The sequence below is a fragment of the Pholcus phalangioides genome, unplaced genomic scaffold (assembly GCF_987345545.1).
Source record: "Pholcus phalangioides strain wild (caught in Gottingen) unplaced genomic scaffold, Ppha-v1.0 ptg000017l_1, whole genome shotgun sequence".
NCBI classification, from domain to species: Eukaryota; Metazoa; Arthropoda; class Arachnida; order Araneae; family Pholcidae; genus Pholcus; species Pholcus phalangioides.
Window position 1 is genome coordinate 318,935 of NW_028301610.1, and position 27,805 is coordinate 346,739.

A 27,805-nucleotide genomic window follows, 5' to 3' on the forward strand; every position below is an offset into this window, starting at 1 on the left:
TGAGTGACCCAGTAGTGACCCAGTGAGTAAGTGATTGTGCGGGTGAGTGAGTGACCCAGTAGTGACTGAGTGACCGAGTGAGTAAGTGATTGATCGAGTCAGTGATTGAGCGAGCGAGTTAGTGAGTGAGGGAGTGAGTGAATGGTCAGTAAGTGAGTGAGGGAGTGAGTGAATTGGTTAGTTAGTTAGTTTTTAACCTAGTAGTGTCACAAATGATTAAAAAATCCGATTGTTCCGAAAACGTATTTATGATGAAGTGTACATTTGAAGACACTTGGATCGGGCGTCCTCTTCGTCGTGGTGGTCGTCGTCAGCCGCGCTTTGACATCGACATTTGGAACTGCTTTCAAGGAACGCGTAACGATTTACCAACAATTCTATAGAAGGATGGCATCGAGCGTTCCAACAGCAATTATCTGCTCACCACTCAGATATATGGAAGTTCATCGGTGCCATATAAAGAACAGAGTTTGAATGAAGTTCGGATGGAGCAAATTGTAAGTGGACAAAACCATCACATTAGGAGAAAGAAATACCGGGACTCTGCGCAGAGATTAATAAAATTTAGTTGATAAGTATCATCAAGGATGTGACATTAAGGACTGTTTGAGAGGTATAGCTAATATTGTATCATTTTAATTATGATATCAATATTTGTGAGAAATGAATATTTTTCTCCCGTTTTTTCTTACATTTGCGTGTTATCTGTTTTTCTAGATTAGTAGATTGGAACCCTTTAATTATAAATATGTAAGGAAGAAAATCATGTCGAAAATTGTTAAATAAATACTGTATGTTTTGAATGAAAATTATGTCAGATATTACTAATTAAATATTGTAGGTTTTGATTGAAAATTAATAATTAAATATGCATGTAATGAAAACTGTGTGAAAATTATCCTTCTAAAATACTCCTCTAACATTTCCCAAAAAGAATGTCATTTTTTTGAAGCTGTGGTTCCGTGAGTTTCAGTTTTCGAAAATGTTATTTGTCCAAGAATTGGATGTTTAAAACGAGATAACTCCATACGATTTTTGAACTCATGCATATAACTTTAAACAATATGAGGCTATGGCTTTCTTTTACCAGTTTTGCTGATGGAGAAAATTAAACTTATCTAAGTATATATAAGTTATATTCACTTTATTCCATTAATTTTTTTTCCATCATCAGTAGTAGGACATAATTATATGGCCTCTACAAAACGAACTGCGTCGTAGCGAGCTAATGAGGTGGGGATCATACATAATCACCGGTAAATGTTAGAAAATAACTAAAAGAACTCTAGAACAATATTCTAAAAGTGAAAGCAATGCAGCCAGACTCGGTTATAACGCCGAAATCCCGCGGAATCTTCGATGTCGTTATAACCGAGTTTAACTGTATTTAAAATACTGGTTTTAATAGGTGTGGCATCATCAACAACCAATTTCAATCCACTGCTGGATGTAGGTGTCCTCCTTAGATTTCCCCTCAAACGAAATGCGATATTTTATGAAATTTTCGTAACTTCTATTTGGTAATATTGCAACAACAAATTCAAGAAAACTTCGACTATAAACGAGTAAAACCGTGACATTTTTCAAAAAGTCTGGATGGAGAAGAAAAAACAGAAAAACCGGACTGTCACGGAAAATACGAGACAAAATGCAGGACATGTGGTCACCAATGCTTAGACTAGATTTTTAAAGATTTGTAAAATCACCCCTTACCAACAGCGAGCTCTAAATCCACCCCCGTCTTCAACATATAGGATTATGTCATCTGCGAATGAAATTATTTTACCGTTCTACTTCATTTTACATAAATCATTAATATAAACTAGAAATAATTATGACCCAAGGGCCGATCCTTGTGGGACTCCTTTCATTATATTTCAAATGTGCTGATTTTACCATTTATTATGGCACAGCTTGATTCCTACTGTAGTAATATGTTTTAAACCAATATAGTACATTACCTCATACGCTTGCTGAGAAGTGTTTTTATTTGTTAGAATATTTAAATCAACATAAAAATTACCCCCGAAAATTAATCCGAAAATTACCCCCCCCCCTCCCCCCTTTTTTTTACAGACGTTTCCCAAAAAGACGTTTTGATTCAAAATCTTATGCTTGAAAAGAAATAGTATACTATCATAACATTACTGTTGCTAAAGTCTCAAGCAATTTTACGGTATTCATTTCAAGATTTAACAGAAATTTTTTTTACTTAAACCTTATGTAAAATGTCCTATACATACTTATACTCGTTTGTTTTGCTTTTGGTTTCTATATCTAAGCAAAAAGTAGATGATGTATTGAGTTCCGTTGTTGAAAGATTTTTCTCTTAAAGAAAGAAATAATAGTGTATATGTTTGCTATCAGCAAAAGGCCAGAACTACAGGGGTGGGGGGGAGCAACTGCTCCGGGCGGCAAAATTTAGGGGGCGATAGTTTCAGGTGAGAACAGAGAACACCGTTACAAAATTATTGAATGTGGGGGCGGCAAAAATCCCAGTTACGGCCCTGGCTATCAGCATACCGTAGCCCGTCCAATAATTATTTCAGCAACTGTCAAAAGCCATTGAACCAGTCAATCATCTTAAATTTTATGGCTTTTTCAGTAAAAAATATGCATGAGAAACTACAGTCGATCCCGCTTAGTGTTTCCGCTTACAACGTTTCTTGATGACCGTAAGTCAAACGTCAAAATTCAACCCCCCTAATAAAGAGGGGGGGGGGTGCAAAAGTTATATGGAGCCGAAATATCACTGAAGCCATAAATATAAAATTTAATAAGCATTATATTTTATTACCAGTTGTTATCCGCGGCTTCGCTCGCGTGGATTTTGCAATCTCAAAATTACTCTCACCTCATAACCAGCATGGGTGATGAACTTTCAGAAATCCTGTCTTAGTGTGTATGTACATTATAAAATATAATAATAACTAAATTTCATATTTATGGCTTAAGCGACTTCGGCTCAGTCCTGATTGCTCCATATAACTTTTGAAACCCCCCTTAGGGGGTTGAATTTGGAAAAATCCCTTCTCAGTGAGTCTATATTACAATATTGATCTAATGTCATATTTATAGCTTCAGCTGTTTCGGCTCGGCATGATTTCAACGTTGACACCCCCCCCCCCTTACGCCGCCCTTAGGTTGTCGAATATGGAAAAACCATTTCTTAGTGAGTAGTGAGTCTTTACGTCGTGAAAAAAACTATTCACAAAATTTGATATTTACAGCTTCAGCGGTTTTGGCTCGGCGATGATGAATCAGTCAGGACATGTTGTTTCTATATACAGTACTAGGGGCTCTGCCCCCCTACCACCTTTGGCGGCCTACCCCCCCCCCCTTTTCTCTTCACAACATATCTTGTCTATTTCGTCCCACTTCATCAGCGTGCTATGGAAAGGAACACGTGAAAGCACCAGCTTACTGAAGAAGCGAATTTAATAAAGCAACAAAAAACAAATGTGATTCATCAAGTAACCCCAGAAAACTTCCCCATGGGGGTCCCCAAACTCCAATTCGTTGAATTTTAGAGCGGGCCCTGACTGGATTTATCTCGGGCTACCGATGTGTTGCAAATTTTACAATGTTAAATAACAAAAATCAATGAGATTCATCCAGGGACACCAGAAATGAAACCTGTCAACTTTTCCATGGGGCCCCGACCTGAAGGCTTGTCGGACATACCCCCTGTGAGTGGCCACGAAAATTTTTAATTTCTATCAATTTTAAAACGAATAAAATCCAGGGCCCACATGCAGTAACGGGGACCCAATACGCAGATATTTAGTGGGGCACCCGGATTTATCTCGGGCTTCCGCTGTTGAAAATTCTACAATGTTAAACGACAGAAAAGAATGAGATTCATCCAGTGCCCCCAAAATGAAACGGGATCCCTGACTCGGAAGCTAATCGGGCATCCCCCTGTGAGGGCCACTGCAAATATTCATTTTACCAACGAATAAAATCCACCCCCCCCCTCCCCCACGCAATTACCCTTGACCGAATTCGCAAATTTTATGGGTCCCAGACTGGATATACCTTGGGCTTCCGCTATCGCAAATTTTTCAGTGTTGAACCAGCAAAAAAACAATGAGTTCTATTAAGTACCCCTGGAAATGAAACCTTTTAAGTTCCCCATGAAGGTATATGTGCAATCCCCCGGGTACCCCGACCCTGTATGTTAGGAGCACTGGTGATATATGTATATTTTACGTATACATACCTCTCGGCATGACCCCCACGAGGGCAGGGCTGACAGGGGCCGGAACGTTCCCTTTCGCTTTTTGATATTTTCACACTATATATTAAGCACAGAGGGGCGCGTGAAAAAGCTGGTTTGGGGGCCCGCCATCTATTTCAGCTTAGGGGACCTGCTGTAGGATGTGGGAACCTCTGGGTACATGCACATAACTTGGTCCCGATGTGTCAAATGGGTCCCTATATATGCAAGAGTTAAATGAAAACTTGATCCCAAAATCGTAACCGATTTCCGTAACACAAAAACGTAACAGATTTCCATCACTCAAAAAACGTCACCGACTTCCGTAATAAAAAAATCGTCACTAATTTCCGTTGCATAGGAAGTATATATATACGTATATAGTAAATATAGAGTACATATACTAGATACTCACTAAGGCGGGATTTCTGAAAGTTCATCACGTGAAATCGCGGGTAACAGCTAGTTCAGCATAAAAAAAATCCATTGGTTACTGATGATCAGCGATGTTTTTTATAACATCAAAGTGATAACAGGAGATGATTTTAAGCATTTTTAGGAAGTTAATTCATCGCGTATCCACTTACTTTATTATCTTTTAATTCTGTTATTATCCCTTTTAACATTTCCTTAGAAGTTTCTGAGTAAAACCGAGTTAATGGAATTTTGTTGGATATACTATCTTGTATTGGGCAACAGCAATTTGTAATTTATACAAATACAAGGCCACAACAGGCAAAATGCCCAGCGAAGTGGCTGAGAAAAAGATGCCCACAATAAATATGGATGTCATATATTTCAAAAATACAGCAACCCGAATCCGTATCATCTGAATTTCTTCTCATAAAGTCATTATTTAAACTTTCCGCCATATCTTTAGGATATGGCACTTACTCACTCAATAGATCACTCACTCACTTAGCAGCTCGCTCGCTCACTCACTCACGGACTGACCCACTCGCTCACTGAATCACTTACTCACTCGGTCACTCACTCAGTAACTCAATCGCTCATTCCTTCGCTAACTGACTCGCATCGAAATGTCGTCGGTGAATTGCATGGCGGTGAATTGTTGGTCGGTGAATTTTCCTAGTGGTGAATTGTTGGTCGGTGAATTTTCCTAGTGGTGAATTGTTGGCGGTGAATTTTCCGTAAACCGTTAATTTCTCCAAAAGTTGCCTCGGTTAGCAAAGAGAATCGGGATCTATATAAAAAGCTTAGAATTTTTTTATTCTATCATATTTAAAACCTAACATCATACCGCCACTAGGTCGGCCGGTATTAATTTCCCTAACTGCACTGTATGATAGTGCAATCTGCAAATCCTGAAGTCATTTTAATATCGCTTTTATATTATTTTCAAATCCAGATATATTAATATGTGTGTGTGATAGAAACTTTAAAAAATTAACGGATTTTTCCCTTTTTTCTTTTACTGTCATGTAACCGGACTCGAATCAGCATGATTAGGGTGATCTGCTGTGATATGATTTATAAATATATTACTATTTAATTGAAAGGTTATCAACTCACACAGAGAAAGGAATTGCATGTGAGGTGGACTCTAAGAAGTTAATATTATCACTATGATCAGATTCAATCCGCCCGTCGAACGATTCCGCACACCGATTCCGAGAACAGTTAAATCTTTCCCCACTGTTTGTAAGAGCACCAAGAGCAGTTTCGCGCACACACTTCAACACTGACGTTAAACACTCGGTATTACTTCATTATCAGATGAAACACCATTAACACGTTGCTTTTCGAAAACCGAATCATCTTAGTGATCGAACATAAAAAGCCTTCCGTTCATTAACGACTTGTTGTACCATCCTTCGCAAAATCCAACAACTTTTTTCTTGCATACCTGGTACGAGCGCTGAAGTCCTCGTTGATGAATATTTGAGAACCCTTTAGTTTGCTAGCATTCCCGAACACAGACATCTTGTGGCGATAATAGGTGAGTTTACCAATTACCAGGCGAGACCTCTCACCCACTCTTCGACCCAATCATGAATACTGTCAAATTCAACACCATCAACACCCGAAGTTTCTAAGCAATTTTTTTTTATTTTGGTTTCTAATGATTCAAGAACACCAACAAAGACAAGGTTTTCCCCTCTATGTCTGTTTTCCAGTTCATCAATTTTATCCATCATCAGCCTGTTCGATCGATGTAAATCCTCGATGTCCCCGCGAGATATCTCACCAACTCCGTTTTTCTCAAGATCAGAAACGAGTTTCTCCAACACTCCCAAGGACGTTTCAAACTTTTTCAGCTCACACTGTACTGTACTGCTCACACTGCTCCACTTTACTGGAAACAGATTCCAAGGTTTCATGCCGGTCGACATTTTTGCAGGGATAACATTTCCACGCCATTGTTTATATCAAAGTTTTCGTCAGGTTGATTTTCTAGATCCATCAATTCTCCCACGCGCGATCTCAAATTACGGGATGGCATAATCGACTCATCAGCCGGCGAGTGATCTTTTATCTTCGACTGGGACGCACCCGCTGGAACAGGAGGCCTTAAGGCGGATAAACACTACACTGACGTGGCGTGAACACGCTAATGCGTGTGATATAAAGTTCCACCAATGAGTCTTTTGTAGGTACGTTCACCCTGTGCTGACGTGACGCGGTAAACTCTGTGATGATGAAATCTGGCGTAACACGCAAAAATCCGTGCACACTACTCTGACGTGACGTGGGACCACGTAGAAATTCGTGCGATATAAATTCCACCTATGAGCCTTCTGTAGGTACGTTCACACGGTGCTGACGCAACGTGGGAATGCGTCGGTTCATGAAATCCGACGTAACACGCCTTATTACATGTTACAAAAAAATCAAATCGTTCAGATTTTCGTCAGTCGTGTGATGGCATGTGAAGACGTCATATTTGTTTTCCTCATGCTTTTTGCTTCGTTCGTGTTTTGATCAATTTTGTTTTTTGTTCGCGTTTTGATTTATTCAAATTTTTTTCGTGTTTTCATTTAATTTGATTTTTGCTCGTGTGTTGATGGAAGAGCAACTGATCGAACACGTTCGGTCAAATTCTCTGCTCTATGACCCTACCCACTGAGAATACAGAAATCTTTGAAATTTTAAAATTTAACAAGTGTATTTGAATATGAGATAAATAAACATATAGGCTAGGTTACGGTAAATTTGATATATGCGGTTATTATACATAATAACTGATTATTATGTACTTACTAATCATCTTGGTGAGTTTGATAAATTGCCCTAAATTTATATCACTTTTACCGGTGATTATGCATAGTACAGAAGCATCATTGGTGAATTTAATAACTAATAAAAAATTGTAGCTTTTACTGGCGATAATAACAATGCGATAAAACATACTATGATATACATAATAATTCATACATGTATTGTATCAATAGTACTCCGATAGGAGTACGAGAGTAAAATTTATTATCATTACATCGGGGTACGCTCGTCAAATTTGTTATTATATCGGGGTTCGATATATTCATCAGACACAACTCATTTGGAATTTTTTTTCATATTCCCCAACCACACTAGGGAATTATTTTTTTATATGCAAATTATCAAAAACAATACATTTTGCAGGGCCTTCATTTCAACTTTTTCCAGGGGGGGGGGGAAAGAAACAAGCACTCAATGTATTTATAATTATATATATAAATGTTTGTATATATATACCATTTTTAGTGTATTTTCAAAAGCCAGGGGGCAACGGCCCCCCCCGACCACCCAAATGACGGGCCTGACATTTTGGACAGAGGCGCCGACATGTAGAAAACATTGAGGGAGATTAAAATCATTTTTCTTTCTGTATATATCAACCTCACACGCGAAAGTGGTGAAATGTTGCATTGCATTGTACAATAATTAATTATTGGGGGGGGGGGAAGAGGGGCTCACAGCCTCTTCATAAAATTCATTTGCGGAGGTCTCATATAGCTACAGTCCCCAGCTTCCAGCGTCTATGATTTTGAATTTTATTGGGGGCTTGCATCTCGAAATTGACCTTCAACACAAGAGGTCGGCGATATAAAAAAAGGTTGGGAAACGCTGAATATAACGACCAATAAATATCATTAAATCGACCAAAACAACGACGGAAATCAGCTTCCTCCCCCCCCCCATCCTCCACCAAAGAAATGAACAAAATTCGTCTATGAGTGTTTAAAATTTCTCTGTTTCCTCTTTTTTTAGAGTACAAAATGGCGGCCAAAGTACGATTCTCGGCCGAAGAGCACAGATTGAAGAATGCAGCCGACAGAATAGCTGAGATGGGCCACGCTTCGAGAGCACAAACGCCTAGCGCAATAAAGTTGCACGTCATGTCAAAGACGTCATTCAGATTCGTGGAAATTCTGTGATGTAAGAATTCCACGTCACATAATTTAAACGTCACGGGATTTCCACGAATGAGATTTCACAAATTCGACATCGTAGTGTGTTTCGGTCTTAATGCATCATACGAGTGTGCACACCATATAATGCCTGATAATGCCTGCCGCGCCATCTGACGTCACGTGGTTACACGTCACATCATAGTAGTGTGTGTGTCTCCGCCTTTACTCTATCTTCAAAATTAGTTCCATGACATGTGTCTCCCGAAAATCGACCAGCCGTCTCGGGTGAGGGTGTATTTTCAGCATCCGCACCAAGTTCGGACCCAATACAAACATTTCGATCGTGCTTTTTCACTTTTATTTATCGAAAGTGAAACGTTTCCAACACTTAATGCACTTCATAACATCGCTTTCCGTCGGAAAAACTTTCGGCATTTATCACACATTATATTACTCATATCTGCAAACTTGATATAAAACTACCTGATGAATAGGACAAAAATAAAGTAATAAAATAAAACTTGGAAAGCCGAAGCTTCCGTAAATCCATAATTCCGTATGTTAAGACAGGATCAATATCGGCTCCGAGAAGAGGAAGAATAACTACGATGCGAGGCACGTCTCAAGACTTCAAGGAAGGACACCCGTCTGGCTCGGGAATCCGAAGCGCTCCAGACGTCGTGCGTTCACGACCTTACCGAATCGTGAAGAAACTGAACTATATCGTAGTGCGGATTCAAAAGAAGCCGTCATCGAAGTTCAAAGTGGTGCATGTTGAAGTCCACTTCAACATGATAGTGAGTAATCAAGTGTGACCCACCGATTTGAGGACTGAATTTCCCGGTACGAACAACTCTAAAGGGGCGGTTGGGCAATGTTACGAATATTATGTAAGTAGTCCTTATTTATCACTTATTATGTTAGTTTTGCCTGTAAATAGTGGAAATAGTCATTACCTTATGTAAAAACGAAAATAACGCATTTTCTTGTAAATCACGCCGAGTTGGTGACAGTGTGGCGTCGCCGCCGACACGTGTGAAAAGAGAAAGCCCAGAGCGGTGATTGATATACATGCTCGAAGCGCCATCGTGTGATTATTCGAGTTATCACGCGGTTTGTTTTCTCGTCCTGTATATAATATATTGTTTAAATAAAGTCCATCCTTTTCGTGTAAGATACAATGCATGTCTGTCTTGAATTGAAACTACACGCAACCGTCTCCATATCGCCCGACAATGATTACCTTGGAAAGTTTGATCATCAGTTGAGACATTTTATCTAAAAAGAAACAGCAGGCGCATCGCAACGGCAACGGAAATAATACACGCAGTTGAACATCCTCGCCCACGCAAAAGCGAAATCATGACGGACGTGGCAGCGGTAAAGACCACCCTACAACTTCGCCGATCCTGCATTGTCGTTCTTGATGTGTGAATCAACTTTCGAACTGGGAATTCCGAAACCGGTAACGGACAGCTGCATAAAATTCAACTACATAGTGGTCCGTCTACCACCGGAAACAGCTTCCATCATCCGCGATGTCATCACGAACCCAGCAGCAACAGATTCCTACGGACACGTGAAATCAGAATTAATCAAGCGCAGTGGTGAATCGTCACAGCAAGAGATAAGAAAAACTCACTGGGGAGCAACTTGCTGATCGTCGCACAAGTGAACTTTTGCGTGTTATTCGGCATCGTGCAGAATCACACAGCGTGCCGGACGAGCTCATGTTGGAACTGTTTCTTCAGCATTTGCCGACAACTGTGCAATCCATCTTGGCGGCGGTCACACCACTCACGTTGGACAAAGCGGCCGAAGTCGCCGATCGCGTCATGGACGTAACACCACAAGCGGTAAGTGCCTGTTCTAACTCTTTCGCAAGTTCCACCGAGGAACGTTTATTGTCGGAAATCGAAAAGCTGCATCAGAGAATCGACGAAATTTCCCACGGCCGAAGTTGTATCCCGTATCGAATGAGTGTTGGTATCATCGACGATTCGGCACCAGTGACTTTGTGTATAACAAGTTTATTTCTGAATTCCCGGAGATAATTAAACTTCTGAATCTAAATGCACTTGTAAAACACACCATCCATCATATATCTACAAAATTACCTCCTGTAGTACGAAACCTCGTAGGTCAGATCCAGACAAATTAAAAATAGCAAAATCAGAATTCCATAACATGCTGCAACTGGGGCATTTGAGATCTTCAAGGAGTAATTATGCATCACCACTTCATAAGGTTCCAAAAAGGGGTACCTTGGAATGGAGACCTGTTGGAGATTATCGTGCTTTAAATGTTCATACATTAAAAGACAAATATCCCATTCCTTGCATAGCCGATTTTACTGCTGAACTGCATGGTTTTAAAATATTCAGTCATGTTGATCTCAAAAGCTTACCATCAGATCCCAATAAATCCTGATGATGTCCATAAAACGGCTATATGCACACCTTTTGGATTTTTCGAAAGCACCAGGATGCAATGCAAATTGTGGAACGCTTCCAGCGATTCATCGATGAAATAACCAGAGGACTTCCTGGATGAACACGTCCATCATCTCAAGACTCTCTTCAACAAACTTCAAGAATATTGATTCTGCATCAATGTATACAAGTGTGATTATCCTTCGGTAAAGAGACTATCGACTTCCTAGCATTCCGGCTATCTGCAAGCGGCATCGAACCTCTGACAGATCGAGTTCGGATTATCCACGGCTAACAACCTTGACACAACTTCAAAGATTTCTCGGTATGTACAATTTTTATCCACGTTTCATTCAATTTTTATCCACGAAAGCTGCCGATTTATTACATCGCTAATAAAATTTCTCGAAGGTCATAAAAATAAAAATCACGTTCTGCTCGTGCCAACGGTCAACTCGTGTGGACCGATGAAGCAAGTCATTCACTTTGGCCAAAGATGCCATGGCAAATGCCACATTCCTGAGACAGCCACTCCCCAGGATGCCCGAGTAGCGCAGTGATAAGATGCTTGTCTTCCACTATGAAGGTCACAATCATGATACATGGGTTCGAATCCAGCCATAGAACGTCAGAAGCAAGTTCTTTACCTACCGTACCTGGGGCGACCATGGATGGAGCCTTCATTTCCCACCCAACTCCACTGGTTGGAAATTGCCGTATAGCGATATACGACCGGAGTTTGTGTACCACTTCCCGGAACTAAATTAAGTGTTTGGGTAGATGCTCTTCAGATTTCGCAGTGGTGGTGGTCTCATGCAATTAGCCGACAAGTGGGAACCTATTGCATTTTTCTCTATGAATTTGTCCAAAAGTCAAACAAATGGTCCGCTTACGACCGAGAACTGTTTGCAACTTATTCATCTATAATCAAGCACATGATCGAAGGCAGGCATTATCTTCACAGATCAGAGGCCCCTGATTTATGCCTTCAAGCAGAATCCAAACGAATGCCCGCCGCGACAGCTTCGGCATTTGTGGACTTGATATCCTAGTATTCAACTTATATCCGTGACGTCAGAGGCTCTCAAAATTATGTCACAGATGCACTGTCAAGAATCGAAATCGACACAATAACTAGTTCCAAGGACATTAATTTCAAAGAATTTTGGGGAATGTCAAACAAGCGACTCGGAACCGAAAGAAATTTTGAAGGGCAACAACACATCACTACATTTGGAACTAAAACCATGCCGTCTAACAGATGGTGAATTATGGTGTGAGATTCAACCGAATCACCCAGACCTTTCGTTCCAGACTCGTATCGAAAGCTGGTTTTTTACCACCTTCACAATCTATCGTATCCCGGAATCACTGTAACGAAAAACCTCATTTACTAATGATGTGTGTGGCAAACATGAACAAATATATCAAAACTTGGGTCCACTGCTGCTAATCATGCCAGCGATCCAAAATCCAGACGCACACAAAAGCACCTCTGAGCACCTTCGCACTCGCCGACGCTCGTTTTTCTCATGTACACATCGTGACACCGATACCGGACTTACGTGCAGAAACCATCTGCAAAGCATCTTTGATTCATGGATCAGTCGGTTTGGTTGTCCCTCAACAGTGACCACAGATCGTGTGGTACTCAATTTGAATCTCATCTCTTCCAGCAGCTCACAGCACTACTAGGAACTGATCGTATACGAACCATTGCATACCATTGCCAAAGGTCTGGTCGAGCGATTTCATCACACCCTAAAAAGTGTCATCATTGCTCACGACAATACCAAATGGACGGAATCGCTTCCTATAGTCGTCCTGATCTACGATCCGCTTTCAAGGAGGATCTTTAAGCTACCTGTGTAGAACTGGTCTATTGAACCACTCTTCGATTGCCATCTGACCAACTTCCCGACGAGGTGTCCAAATCTACGCCAGACGTTATCTAACTGTATGCATCGAAGCTGTGTTCGCTTATGAGAAATTTATCACCTATTTCTTCATCTCATAAGCGTACTTTCAAGATTTATGCTCATGCTTCCTTAAAATCTTGTTCTCATGCGTCTCATGCAATCTTGTTCTTACGCGTACACAAAATTCTACCTACGTTAAGTGTGCCCTACACTTAACGTAAAGAAACGACAAAGAAACGACAAAGTTTTTATAATAAAAGTGAATGGCAAATCCATCTCAGTCTCTATTGACCCAATCAAGCCTGCTTTCACAATGGACGACGGAGAACCCCCTGCAGTCACCGAACTACCAAATGACATAACATAATTTATTTGTCCCCAGTCAATTATGATAATACTATACAAATTAGAGTTTACAATCAAATTACATATTTTAGAATATTTGAAAAAAAATGCAAAGAGGAAGAAAAAATATTTGAATAGACACTGTAGAAAAAAACAGTTAATTCATAATTATACGCTCTAGCGAAGGGAAATCTCTATCTCCTCTGTAGATTAGTGGTCAGAGCACTCGTCCGGCAATCGAGGGACCCGGGTTCGACTCTCGGTAGAGGCAGAGATGAGTTTTTTCCTTCCTTAAAAAAAAAAAAAAAAATTAACATCTCAAAATAATAAATATCTTCACAACATCCAGTCTTCTGTATATCTTGAATTCATAATGTAGTGAAGACAGCTGGGACAGGGAAGAGAGCAGTAGCTAAAAGCTAGTAAAATGCTCTCGACCCTATGACATCTCTGAACTAGTGATACACATAAATCTTCTCATTTCTTTTGACCTGAGGGCGCGGTAGCCCGGTCGATAAGATACTCGCCTAAAGTACCAAAGGATGTTTAGAGGTGTCGCGAGTTCAATACCCGGTTCGTCCTTGTCAGAAAACTTTGCTGACACAGGGGTACAACAAAAAACGGTGACTTGACCGCAGCAAAAAATTGCTACCGCAGGGAGTCCCACATCGAGGGGTTATCGCACCAACCTCCCGATGAGTATAAAAAACAAGCCTGCCGTTCGGAATCGGCAATAAATTGTAGGTCCCGGTCTAATTAGCCCTCGTGTGCAGAAAATGACCGTGGTGCGACTCAAATGATCTTTTGACCTGAAAAATAAAAAGAAGTGTATCGGCCCAATAGATGTAAATATATTTATTAAATTAAAAAGGGAATTATGGCAACCAAAAACTGATATAAAAGAATTTCATTCTACGGTTTTTTTTTCACTAATTCAATCACAAATTTTTAATAATATAGAAGGGAGAGAAAAAGCTAGAGAGAGAGAGACAAAAATATAAATTAAAATAAATAGAATCTACACTTGATGTTAACTATCTACATAACCAAATCGAGTTATTGTTTCCAATTAAATTTACTTGTCGAATTATTTATTATTTGATAAAGAAAATTTCATATCAGGTTAAATTAATTTATCATTTCATAATATTTGTTTAAATATCATTTATTGTCTTCCCATTCATTAATTTGTTATTGTGACATTGCTATTGCAGTACTTTACTAACCGCAGTTGATGAAACAGAAGGAAAGTTGTTTTCACAATCAGAGGAGTTTCATCTTAGTTTCTGTGAAAAGTTCATAATTGGTTGTATAATTAGTTCAGAAGAACGAGTCAGCGAAAAGAAAAATTTTTTAAGAACCAAGTGAGTCACTTCACAAGGTTTGTTGATGTGGGGGAAGGAGAAAAAGGTATGGATAAAGTAGGGGTGTACTGATCAGAACACGAATGGAAGACCGTGTGTGTGTGTGTGTGTGTGCGCGCGCCGATTGTAAGAAAATCCAGTATTGTCACTTCAGCGGCTTGGTTATAGAGAACAGGTGTTGAAAAAAAAACAACGATTTTCCAAAACGATTTGTTTCTTATTTTTGATTGCATATGTTTTTACACCCAATTTATATTCTTGTATTATGTCTTCACATTGTCGCATATGTGTTTATATTATCTATCACATTCTTGCACAAGTTATTTTTTCACATCCTTGCAAATGTGTTTACATCGTATACATTCATATTTTTCATTCGTCTTTGCAAAATATTGAATTCTAACCTGTCGCACATATACACATTGCTTATTATTTTATTGTTAAATTTATGTATCATCATTGAGTGAATCTCAATCTTGTATTTCCTACATTAGAATTCGTTCGCTCACTGGGGGCGTCGCCGCCGACACGTGTGGGAAGAGCAAGCCACTTCTCCAGAGCGATGATTGATATACGCACTCAAAGCGCCATCGTGTGATTATTCGAGTTATCACGCAGTTTAAAAATAAAGTCCGTCCTTTCGTGTGAGGTACAATGCATGTCTGTGTTGAATTGAAACTACACGCAACCGTCCTCATATCACCCAACAACAGCATTAAAGTTCCGATGACGTCATGATACCAAGAGAAATTTGTAGAAAGAAAAGGAAAAAAAGGGGATCTCTCTCTCAACACGAGAATGTAAGAGAAGCTTTTCCAGTTTTCTTTCCCCTATAAAAAAATTAATAAAATAGATGAAATGAAATAAAAAAACACACACACAACAACATCACGAATGCACAATGAAGAAAGCGACAGTTTTTATTGAAATTAAATATGTGAGAAGCTCATACACACACTCACAGATAATGAAATGAACTCACAAAGCCATGGGACTCATTAATGGCTAACAATTAATGGCACATTGAATACTCAAATCCGTAATTGGTGAAATCCCCCTCCCTGGCGGCAATACATGCTTGTATGCGTCGTTGTAAGGAGTGATAAAGATTCCTAATCTCATCTAGCGATACATTATGCCATTCATTCCTTCACACCAAGCACAACTCCTACGACTCTTTCAGTAAGAAAAAAGGAGAAAAATGTTCCTTAACTTTGAGTGGTTTTCTTAAATAGTAAATATCACCCAATCAATTCAAAAACTTTATATGTTGTTGAGAACATTTCATATATTCGTAAACATTTTTTATTTGTTGCCCTTGTTTGTATACTTTTTCAAAAAAAATTCAAATTAAACAAAAATTCTAGATTTTTTAAACCGCAGTATCCCACCATCCATAAGATTGTCAATGAAAAGAATCAGATAAATTGAATTTTGTGGCACGAAATTAAAGTAGGTGAATGCCCAAATCGAATAGACCTCTATTGTGGCAATTGACAAAAGGGAACTATTTTAAAATAAATGTTAAACACTAATTTTCAAAATTTACTATTTTTTTGAAAATGTATAAATTTATAAAAATTGAAAAAACAGTCGGATATCTACAACTGAGGTCTATTCTATTAGTATATGTTATATAAACATTCTTGCAAAATTTCAGCAAATTTAGTCCAATAGTTTTTCTTTTATCTTACGGATAAACTCCAAAAACTACATTCTGCGTAAATCGCGTTCACAGTTTTTTAACGCGAAATTTGCATTCGTCTTACTCTCCTGGCCTCTAATGTGGCCAAGAGTCAGCACGTCTTTCAGCAACTCGCACACGCTGCTGATCTGCTTTCGTAGCTGCTGTATGAAAAAAGCAACCAGGCTCCATTTCCTAGTCCACTCAGAATCTTTGCCCTAGCAGTTGCTCCCTCATTAAAACTTATTACAGCTTCATTGACTGCAATGTCTGCTATTTTTCGCCCACATCCTGACACTTTAGGGCAAAATTTCCAAATTACGTTGTTTAGCGACTCGTTGTTTTGAGTTTTAGCACCCAAACATCTCTTTAGAAGTTCAGGTGCTGATAAATGTATAAAAAACCTTTTTGATGTGTTTTGCAATTGTTGGAGGAATAGGGTTCCTATGATGATACTGATGTACTTGACCTTTGGGTGACTGTTTATATTTTTAGTACTTACACCAGCAGTCTGAACCTTGGGGACAAAAGAAGTGCATCGGTTCAGCATCAGTTGAAAAAGTATGGCAGTAAATTTCCCGGACAGCTTTCCGCATATCTTGTAACGAGCCACTGTTATTTCTTATTACATTTCCATAACAACATGATAACTTATCGATAAGTTTGTCAGTTAGACGTCCTTTTCCGCTGAGCGGTTTCCCATCTTCAAGTTTCACTCCTTTCATTTCGGTATTTAATTTGCGAAGTCTAGTTCCCATGTGCTTTTGAACATGTCCCACACATTCTATTTTAGCGATTGGCACATCTTTTCCATAGGGGTTACATCGACTCACTTCAAGAAATGTCTTTGCATCACCATCACCAATATTTCATCAGCACATATTTCACACCCTGTCTCTCAATGGATCGTTCGAAAATTCGCTTTATACCGTCAACTTCCATCTTCCCTGCTGATCCCAAATGATTCTGAATACATTCATGGGAAGTTGAAGCAGAAAATTCACAATTTTTACAGTAACTTGACATTATTTCGGTGTCTATGGCTTTATCGCTTTGTGCGCCACCAATCCGAGAAGTATGGCCCTAGTTTTCCATGTACCGTCTCCACTTACACAAATCTCTGTGGATCCAGTGAGAGATTCATTCTCCAGATTTCATTCTCAGCAGCTTCTTTCATAGAAATTATTGCCACATTTGAAGAAGCATCTCTAATCTTATTTGTGTAATTTTATCATACGCATTTTGTGTGACAGGTGAAGGAAGATTCATTGGCGCACAGAATGTTTTAGACTCGCCAGTCCTTTTCCCAAAGAGCGCATAGCATATATGGCTCTTCTGTTTATCTCAGCAATATGATGGTTCTTCCCAATCATTCGAGAAGACCGTATCGGCTTCAAATATTTACATTTACTACAGTTTATGATGAACTTTGATTCTAAAAGCCTCTGATTTGACCCTCTGTTACATCAATTTCACCAAGGGCGTAGCGAGGGAGGGGGGACTTGGGGGTCTGGTCCCCCCCCCCGAAATGTGAGAAAATGACCGAAAAAAGGGAAAAAGATGGCCAAATCCATTGTTCTGTCACTTTGGTTCCCCCCCCCCGAACGAAATTTCTGGCAACGCCCCTGAATTTCACCATGACAAGTTTTGCAGCACAACAAATTCTTTAAATTTGAAATAAATAGTGATATTTCAATAAGTCTATATCCTTCAATCGACGACGTTGCAGGGCTTTGTGGAGTCTTGAAGCCAGGAACACTTAAGTTCAGTTTCTTTGCAGATGCACTTGTGGATGCTGTGTCGTCCATCCTTTCACTCAGGGGCGTAGCCAGAAATTTCGTTCGGGGGAGGGGGACCAAAGTGACAGAACAATGGATTTGGCCATCTTTTTCCCTTTTTTGGGTCATTTTCTCACATTTCGGGGGGGGGGGACCAGACCCCCAAGTCCTTGCTTTCACTCTTGGGAGTATACTGGTTTCCATGAAAGCTACGCTTTCGTGATCTGTACCCACATTGCTTCAAGTACTTTGAATTCGTTATCCACGAATAAAAAGAAACAAATTAACAAAAAGTATATTTCAAAAACCCAATATTAAAAAAAAACACATTAAAAACAAAAATGACATGTGGAAATAGCGTTGTTTCATACGAATGTAAGCAATGTACTGGAGTGGTATAAAGTGCTTATCTTCTTTTTTTCTTCTTTAAAGTAGTCTGTAAGATAGATTTAATATCTTCCTTTTCTTGAAAAAATCTCCACTTGCTCCGAAAAAAGTCACAGACAATCATAAGTATTTTTATGGGCATTGTGTTTAATATTCACACCTACATCATGTATATATATTGTTTATATTTTTTTGTAATTGCATTTTTAATTTGGTTGCGGTATTTTAGTAATATTTTATTTACATCAATATTTGTTATGGGCATCTTTTTCTCAGCCACCTCTTTGGGGATTTTGCCTGTTGTGGACTTGTACTTGTGTTAATTATTCCGGGTATCGATTGGGTTAACCTATTGGCTAAAAAAAGCTTTTCTTAAGTTGATGCTAGATAATTTTTGTATCAGCAGCTATTAGAAGCCACTAGGGGTAGTTCTATTTTGAATTTAGTTCTCAATGTCCCAAAAATCTTGTTAAACATATTTCGATAGGGGACGAGTTTTCCTCTAGTAACCATGTTGCATTAGTTTTCTGTGTAACTTTTCTTCGGATAAAGCTGATAACAGAGGAATGGTTCCTTGTGTTCGAAGAACCACCTTTGATCTTCTAAGAAAAAGATTGGCAGGAGTTCTCAAAGACCAGATGCAATCAGTTGGTGGGATAATTCAATGGAAAGAATTTAGGGCAAGCTATTCTGTTTTTTTTCATGACGTTATGCCCTTTGTTCGTAAAAAGTGCGTTTGTTTGTTGTACTCTTTCTGGTTCACAGATAATTGTGTAATATTCATCAGGCATTTAGAGAGTATAAAAGTGAAACAGCTGATGCCATCATTCACTGAAGAAAGTAGGACATTAAACAAGGGGATTGAGGAAAGCAAAAAGGAAGTTGAATCTCTAGTTTGGCAGGTAACATTGGTGCTGACCCAAAATCATTTCTGAAGTACATCAACAATGGATTTTAGGCGACAGTTGCACTTCTTCTCGATGGAAAGATCTAGGGTAGAGAGCGATGTAGGCATGTGTAGTGCTTTCAATTACTTTTTCACATTATTTTTCAAAAGAGAAGATGATGTCCAAAGTGCAGGTGTGTCATGGGGTGATAAATTCAACGATATTCAAATGGAAGATGTAGAAGTTGTAACACTTATAAAAAATAATGCAAGCAAATCACCAGGATCAGATGATATTTATTCTACGGTTCTTAGGGAGCGTACTAAATTTTTTCCTAAAATGTGTTCCATGACCTAAAAAGTTTATGAACCACTGCTCTAGAGAAAGGACTCGCAGATGCCGCGAATGTAGAATAATCTCCGGACACATCTGGGCAACCCTAAAATGCCGGGAACACTGTCCGGAACCATTGCTCTATAAATATTTCTCTATTATATATACTTCAGGGTGCTGCGGCACTCTTTGGGAATCATTGTTGATTTCGGAACGAATTTACTTCGTTTGCCGAGGTATCACTGTAATCCAAGCAATGACCGAAAAATGTATCTGCTGAAAATATGCCAAAGTGCGAGTAAATAATTTCGACTTAGCTATCAGATGACACACGAAAACTTTGAACAAGGCAAGAGTGATCTTTAGCAAAACAAGTTTATTCTACATATCACATTGTGGAATGTTGATACAATTTTATACAAATATTAATATTTTGGAAGCACCGAACGAATTTATGGGATCTCATTGTTTTAATAGGGAAAGTTTGTTTCTCTCTCTCTCTCTCGATAAGCTACAAGTAGATGTCAAGAAGGAATTGAACTCGTGTAAATTTAACTATTTATTTAAGCAGACAATTTCTTGAAACTCATTTGTTTCATCAGAGCACGTTTTGTAAAGATCGTAATAAAGATGATTGGTAACACGAGTATATTATCGAGCGGATAAAAATTCAGGAAAACAATGATTCTGAAACGTTTTTTTGACAAAGCGATTTTCTTCTCGCCGCCAGACTGTGCGCATGATCGTGGGAGGAGCTTCACCTCAACAATGTGTGCCGCCTTTTTCGGTTTCGAGAACAACACAAGTTTCTTCCCACCTACATTCAATCAGCAGTCAATATAAAAGGAACTCATTCTTGAATTCCAGCATCAGGTCTTCTCTCGCGCGCGTCTTTTTCTCTTCGAACCAAAAATAACAGCTCAACGCAACAAATAACTTTTTTTTTCAACAGAAAAGACTAAAAATCTCAGGTAAGTTTCAAGTAAAATATTATCTTCGCATTACATTCAAAATAACAGAAACTCAGGTGAATCTCTCTCGTGAAATTGCTTCAAACTCCGCGATAACAAAAGAATCAAATTCATATTTTGACATTTGAAATAAGATTGCAATGAATCAAGTGCCAAAAGCAGCATATAAATTTGGTATGAAAAAAATGCATATGGTAACAAAGCATGAAAATATCGTAAAAGTATAGCAAACGTATTTACTGATTATATATATAAGAATATTAAAATGGTGATTTCTCCCCTCCCCCCTCGAATGAACACTCGTGGACCTATTAATTCAAAATTCTGCTCATAGCCCGTGATACCTTTCCCATATTCCCAATATTCTATGCTTTTACGCATTTACTGTTTGTACAGTGTATGGAACGACTTAAATACATTCATTCCTCTTTTTACGGCCAAAAAAAAGTATATATACTGTATATTACGTTCATTTTCTTCAAACTAAATAAGAGCCCTCTCAAATTCACCGGTGAATTTTTCTGTCCCTCCGGCGTCCACAAAAGAGGGATTTTTATTGTATTTGGCAACAATTATTAAAAAAAAACTATTTAGGAACTTTTACATAAGTTTTAACCACATTTTAAGTGGAATGTTGAATTCTGTTACTCATTTGACTTGAGATTTCAATCAAATGACACATTTATAATACAGATAAAATTACTGGTTGCAATGCAGTCTAACTCTAGGTTAATAGAGTTTTTATCAATTTTAATCTAAGTTGATATTATTTCCATGTTTTATGTAGAAAAGAAGTGTCGGACACATATCGCCCCCCCCCCTCATGCTAGAACTATAATTGTGCAAATTTTCACTTTTTTTTACCAGCTGGTTGGGTACCTTATTTTGCTATCCAACCAGCTTGGGTCCAAGTTTTGCTTGAAACGTGAATTCCCTATTGAAACACGTTACAAAATATTTTAGGAAAATAACTTCCATAGAGTAACATAGAATAAATAACCCTTCAAACGTCATTTCCCCCCATTATTTTTTTTTCCAAGGACATTTCACATTCATGCTTCTAGCATGAGGAGGACGATATGTTTAACACCAGTGTGACTTGAAACTCTCACATCAAAAAAGAAGGTAATTAATTAGGTGGCGATCCGGTTGAATTTCCCTTTCACTAGAAGGGTGCACAAATATAACCTAATGTAATTCACATGAAAACCTATGAGTGAAAATCCACGTCCAGCTCGGGAAGGGATCCGCGCAACTGAAACGTTTATTTCGCATTGTGCTACATTCGAATATTGTACAAAGAAACTTTTCCGCTGTTTTTTATTTCCTGCATTTACATTTGATTTTATAATATTAACATGAATTCGAACAAACATGTGCATATTCAAAAATATGGCAGTGCATTTTTGAGATATACCGGAGTAAATAATTTTCTCGTCAGCAGTCTGAATAATATTGAAAGAGACGATTTAATATTATACTTAAACGGTATTAGATTAAGTTTTTAAATATTGATCATCAATGGCATGCAAACGTGATTGAATGCGATGCTTTATCCGCTCAGATTCATACTCAACGCGTGTTGTTTTTTCCAATATATATTTTTCGGTTTTTTTTACCTGTTTCTTTTCTGTTCGGGGTGTGGCAATATGTCACATACACGAATAGTTCATTTGGTCATTTCCTGTGCAAGGAAGCATTTTCAATACATTTTCGTACATCTTAGGGGAAATATTGCTCTCAATACTACGCTAGTGCTCACTTTCACCGGTATAAAACGGTATTAAATTTACTCGATAGTGGTACCATGGAGTATTGAATGGTAAGTATAAAGCCCCGGTAGTCCGTAATTCGTTCACTGTTCATCAAACGTTATCTACAGGAAGGATTCTAAGGTATATTCAGACGAACTCGGCACTCATAGTACAAGTGCCTATGAGCCACGGTTATCACGGCACTGAAAATGAATACTCACCAATATTGCGACAGCCGGTGCGAGTCTTTGACCCATAGACAATTAATATAAATTTAATGCTGTTTCGAATCGATCAATTATTGATCGCAGTTAAAATCTTAATTGAGTTAATCGATTCAATCAATCCAATTAAAATTCGACTAAAATTTCATTAAAAATTTGTAAAGTAATTTAAGATTTATTTGACGAAACCGATTAACACTAGGAGGGCCGGCCGCTGGCAGTGATTTTGACTGCTGCTTCGTTTTAGTGCAATATACACTAATATCACACTAGTTTTTTGCAATAAAAAATAACAAGCATTATCTCACATGACCAATTTGTTAATTTTGAAGAAATTTGAGTTTTCTTAAGCATAAAAAGTGTCCATAAAAGGATTTTCCAACTATAAATATGAAAAATTAGAAGATAACTGTTAAACAAGATTTACCATGAAAAAAATATAGATAAACATTGCATTTACATCATCACATCGTACGATCATGACACGATTCATCGTATTTCATGTTGATTATGTATACTTTTTTATATGTATACCACGGTCTTTTTTGTTCACTTGATTTAGTTGTTCGCTCATGCTATGGATAACATGTAATATTATGCCACTGTAAATTTGCACTATCGAGGGAGAACAAGGGCACTATTAAAATTTCAAATTTACTTATAAAGAATATACAATTAAAAAAATACATCTTTGTCTTTCCTTTCGTCAGTATGATTCAGACTAGTCACTTCCGGAATCACTACTTTCTCTTTCGGGTAAATATAGCACAAAATCATAATTTTCGTGGTCGCAGTTTGCATCGTAAATCGCGCTCGAACATGCCACTACCTGCTGACTACCGCAATATCGCTAATTTACGCCATCTGCAGCACGTGATCCTACCCCAGCGCATGCGTTTCGCGACGCTGCTTACGTGAGATATGGTGAGTGAACCCACGAACGCATTCAGCGATCAACTGATATCCACCTTTCGTCTCTTCTGGACTCAGAACCTGCATGCGTTTTTTGGGATTTTCACCCTCTCAACATGGTTTGTGACACCATGTTCCGTTGCAATTTTTTTTCTCTTGATACCTACTAACAACCCTCAGAGTTTTGTCGGTCCAATAACAGAACATCCTGTATAGCAGTGTTTCTCTACCGCCGAGCCGTGACATCAATCGTACCGGGCCATGGGAATATATTCATTACCCTTTCATTTTTCAAAGCATTTCCATGAATAACTAATTGGTATATTTCACTCTATTATGGTACATATTATTTTAATTTTTCAGTCTAAAAATCATACAAGGGGAAAGATGAAAACCCTCCTCTAGAGTTCCAGAACAAAGGCTTCCAGCCGCAATTATAGGATCCCTCTTCCCCTTATCGCACTGAAAATCCTTCGTTTTGTTGCTAGACCCAAAGAAAGGGAAACATGTCTCTTGTCCTCCCTCCCCTCGAAACTAGTATTTTTTTTCTTTTCGTATTTTTGAGTATCTGTCTTCACGAGACCACTACTGTCAACACTACGGTTTGGCTGGCACGGTTGATCTTATCAGCAACCGTGGAATTTCGCGTGAAACACACACTGCTGTTACCAACCAGGGTTTTTTTATTTTTTAATGTCACGTGACATCTCGGGATTGGCTAAATTATTTTCGCCAAGCTGAAGTTGGCTCCAGTTAGCATGCGCATTCGTGCTCATAAGCTGCATTGCAGTAAAACCCCCTCTTAACAGGTACTCCCTCTTTTACGGACAAATAATAATTTACAGTTGTATAATATATAAAAGTATGAATTTCAAACCTCTTTTTAACGGTCACCCATTTTACATGGATTTAATTTTTTTGTCCTGTCCGTGTTCACAAGAAGGAGGGGTTTTACTGTATATACTAATAAAAATAATCATGTAATGGAATTTAATTTTCTGTAACAATATTTGCCGTTTGAAATTAATTCAAAGTTGAAGAAAGACAACCTACAAGTTGACCCATTTTTGATGCTTTTACGATTCGTGACCAAATCGCACAAATTTTTTTATATATCATGACTGGAATCATCATAATTTATTTAAATAACATATATTATAAAAAAACTATTTAAATAACATATATTATAAAAAAACTATTTAAATAACATATTTTTGTCATATAAAGCCGGTCTTTTTTCAACCGCGCTTATGATTTTTTCGGAATAACTATCGCTAGCCATTAACGAATCAGAATCTGCTGAAGACATGGTGGCACAAAAAAATTTCGTTGACACAGCTGACTGATGGAACTGGTAAATAAGAAATGAGATGGATAAAATATGATTAGTAATGTACTGCAACACTGTGCAAGCGCCCTCACGCGTTCCAATAATAATCGTAGCTGCGGCTTCAGATTGGCTTACTGATACCAAAACCTGTCTGAAGTGCACACCTCTACGGTTCCATTACAATTAAATTACGCCGTTCGGTATTGCCCACATTCTGTGTTGTAGGATTAAGACGGTGCCTTTCAAAGTTGCCCCATGTAAGAGATGTCCGAGTTGACAGGTTCCACGAAATTTGTTTTATGTTTCGCGAAGTCCCTTTTTTTAAAAGACCATTCGTTTTCCCAATGGCGTGCATGGAAAGCTAGTCAATTGGGCTTAAATGGAAGTACAGTATCTAAATTTTATGACTTTTCCCAACAGGTCTATTGCCCTTAAAATAGATAATGGTCTTTCTTATAATTCTCAGAAATCCGGATGAAGGCAAACAAACTGAAAAACGGTTACCGACTGGTATACCCGTTTGGAAGACCTTGGCAGGGGTTCTTGAAACTTTAGCCACTCGCGGCTTCTTCGGCCTGCTCGTAAGAATAGCAAGAGCCATTCCAAAGCACTGCAGGGGTTCACGGCAATGCAAAGTCGTCGTGACGTCCTTCCGAGCGACAATGCCGAACATTCCCAGAGAAAGCGACCCACACCTCGAGAACTTCTGTTTTTGGTTTGGGGTGTACATCAGAAAGAAGGGGGGGGGGGAAGGGACTACTTTGCGAACTCAGCAAAGCTGTTCGTGGAACCAAGGCCATCTTAAAGCCACCCATATTCGCGTGACCCTGGGCTTCTTGTTCACATAGGGCCTACATGACCAGATGTAGTATAATGGTTTAGAGCAGGCATCTTCAACCTGTTGCTCGCGAGCACCACGGTGCTACCTGAAGCAACTGGAGTTCTCGAAGCTCCTGTCCAATAATTGCTTGCTAGAATTCGATCGACGTTTCAATCAAATTACCTCGTTCAAATTGCATTCGAGGATTAAAATCATCCTAATTTTTCATGCATACGTATGGCCAAACTTGTAAGGGTGCTCTCCTTTCGATGATGGGTACAGCCAGTGCTCACGACTAGAAAAAGGTTGAGGACCTCCGGTTTAGAGTGTAAATAATTACATAATGGGTGATTACAGTTTAAGTTCTCGTACTTCGAGTAGTTTTTCCTCAAAAACTGCTTAACCGAGTACATCCAAATTTTCAGGATATCTCAATGAGACCATGGGGGAGATTTATGAAGTAAAACAAATACAGTCTAACCCCGTTTTAACGAATACCGTTACAGTGAAAATCTCGTTCTAACGAAAACTTTTCTAACCTCCCACAACAGTTTACATAGGCACAACGGCAACAACCTGGAATTCCTTTACAAGGAAATTTCGTTGTAACGAAGTGATTTCTCCGGTCTCTTGGAAGTTTGCTATAATGGGATTAAGCTGCAGTTCAATTTTCGACCAACAAGTGAAACAGTGCCCCACCCGGGGTAGAAGGTCCTGGGGAAAGATGGGGGGGGCAGCACGAGAAGGAAATACGGTACAAAGGGACATTAGCTCACAAAAAAATTGGCAACCACTGGAACATATGATATTTTCGTTTAATGTAATTTTTTTTTTAATTTATTCAATCACACATGATATAACGCTGTATAATAATACTAAGAACATCCATCAACGGAGGATTAGTAAATTCGTTGTGATGAACACGAAGAACCGTGGTAACGAAAAACGTCATAAAAACTTCTTCGTTTATCATTTCTCCCGATCAGTTATCAGATGATTTTTTCCAGATGATGCGATGACACGAAGGGAACGTAATGTCCTTATACGAAATTATTTACATGCTTCACACTAAATCCGTTTCCAGACACAGATTTATGGCTTCGCCACGTGCTGGCTATTCGAATTGCTCTGCCCCCATTCACGTTATAATTTAAAGTTCTTGACGACGAATTACTCAAATTTGCCGCCCCTCTGAACTTGCTACCCCGGCCCGCTTAACACCCTGTACATACGGCATCAGGGCCGCAACTAGAGAGGAGCAGGTGAGCCTGGTGCCAGGGTCGTCTTAAGAGTATTATGGGCCCCCCCCCGGGCCAAATGGTTTTTAGGAGGCCCTACATGGTAAATCCTTGAAAATTTCAATCGTATCTCATTTTTGGGAGGCCCCCCTTCTCTTGAGGCACCCGGGCCGTGCTCGGGTGGGCCCATGAGTTAAGACGGCACTGACTGATGCCCCCGAACTCCGAGCCAGACAGGAGCGCAAATGTTAACCCTTCATCTCTCCTTCAATATTAAAAGGGGGCGCCAAAATGCGTGCTTGCCCCGGCTGACCACGCATGTCGTTGTGGCCCTGTTCATCAGTATGTATGTTGCAAGGTTTAAGGTACATACAGGGCCGCAGCTGGATACTTTTTTAACTGGAGCTAGCAAGCTTTTGGCGTCCCCGTGTAAGGAAAGGTTAGAAGGAGTGGTTAAAGGGGCAATTCGGCACCCCCTCTAGTTCAGCACTCGATACAGTGGACCCGCTCTCCCTAGTTGCGACTTTGTGTGTGTATGTAAATTAAAAACTGCTTGAAAAGAACGGTAGGTGTGAAAATTGTTTTAGTGCACTCTTCGATATTACCCGCATACAACGTTTTGTCTAAATCAGCGGTTCTCAATCTTTTTCGACCCACGGAGCCCTTTCCAGTATATAATTTCTATGGCGGAGCCCCGTAGGCCTATTTTTTATTTATTCATCAAAGTTACTGATTTATTTTTATTCAAAATATTAATAATTATTTTTTTCAAATTTACTGGTTCTTTTTTTATTTTCCTCGAGGGCCGCGGAGCCCTTGGGAGTTCCCACGGAGCACCGGTTGAGAACAGCTG

At 39.0% G+C, this 27,805-nt stretch overlaps 1 protein-coding gene across 1 annotated transcript in view; it reads left to right on the plus strand.

The window, feature by feature from the left end:
• Positions 1 to 20,526: 20,526 nt before the first annotated feature.
• The window catches only part of LOC149072088 (uncharacterized), a 265,882-nt gene continuing 258,603 nt past the window's right edge, over positions 20,527 to 27,805 (plus strand). The window contains exon 1 of the mRNA XM_089246588.1: positions 20,527 to 20,674. The gene's annotated coding sequence lies outside the window, so the exon portion shown is untranslated. The remainder of the gene's footprint in view (positions 20,675 to 27,805) is intronic.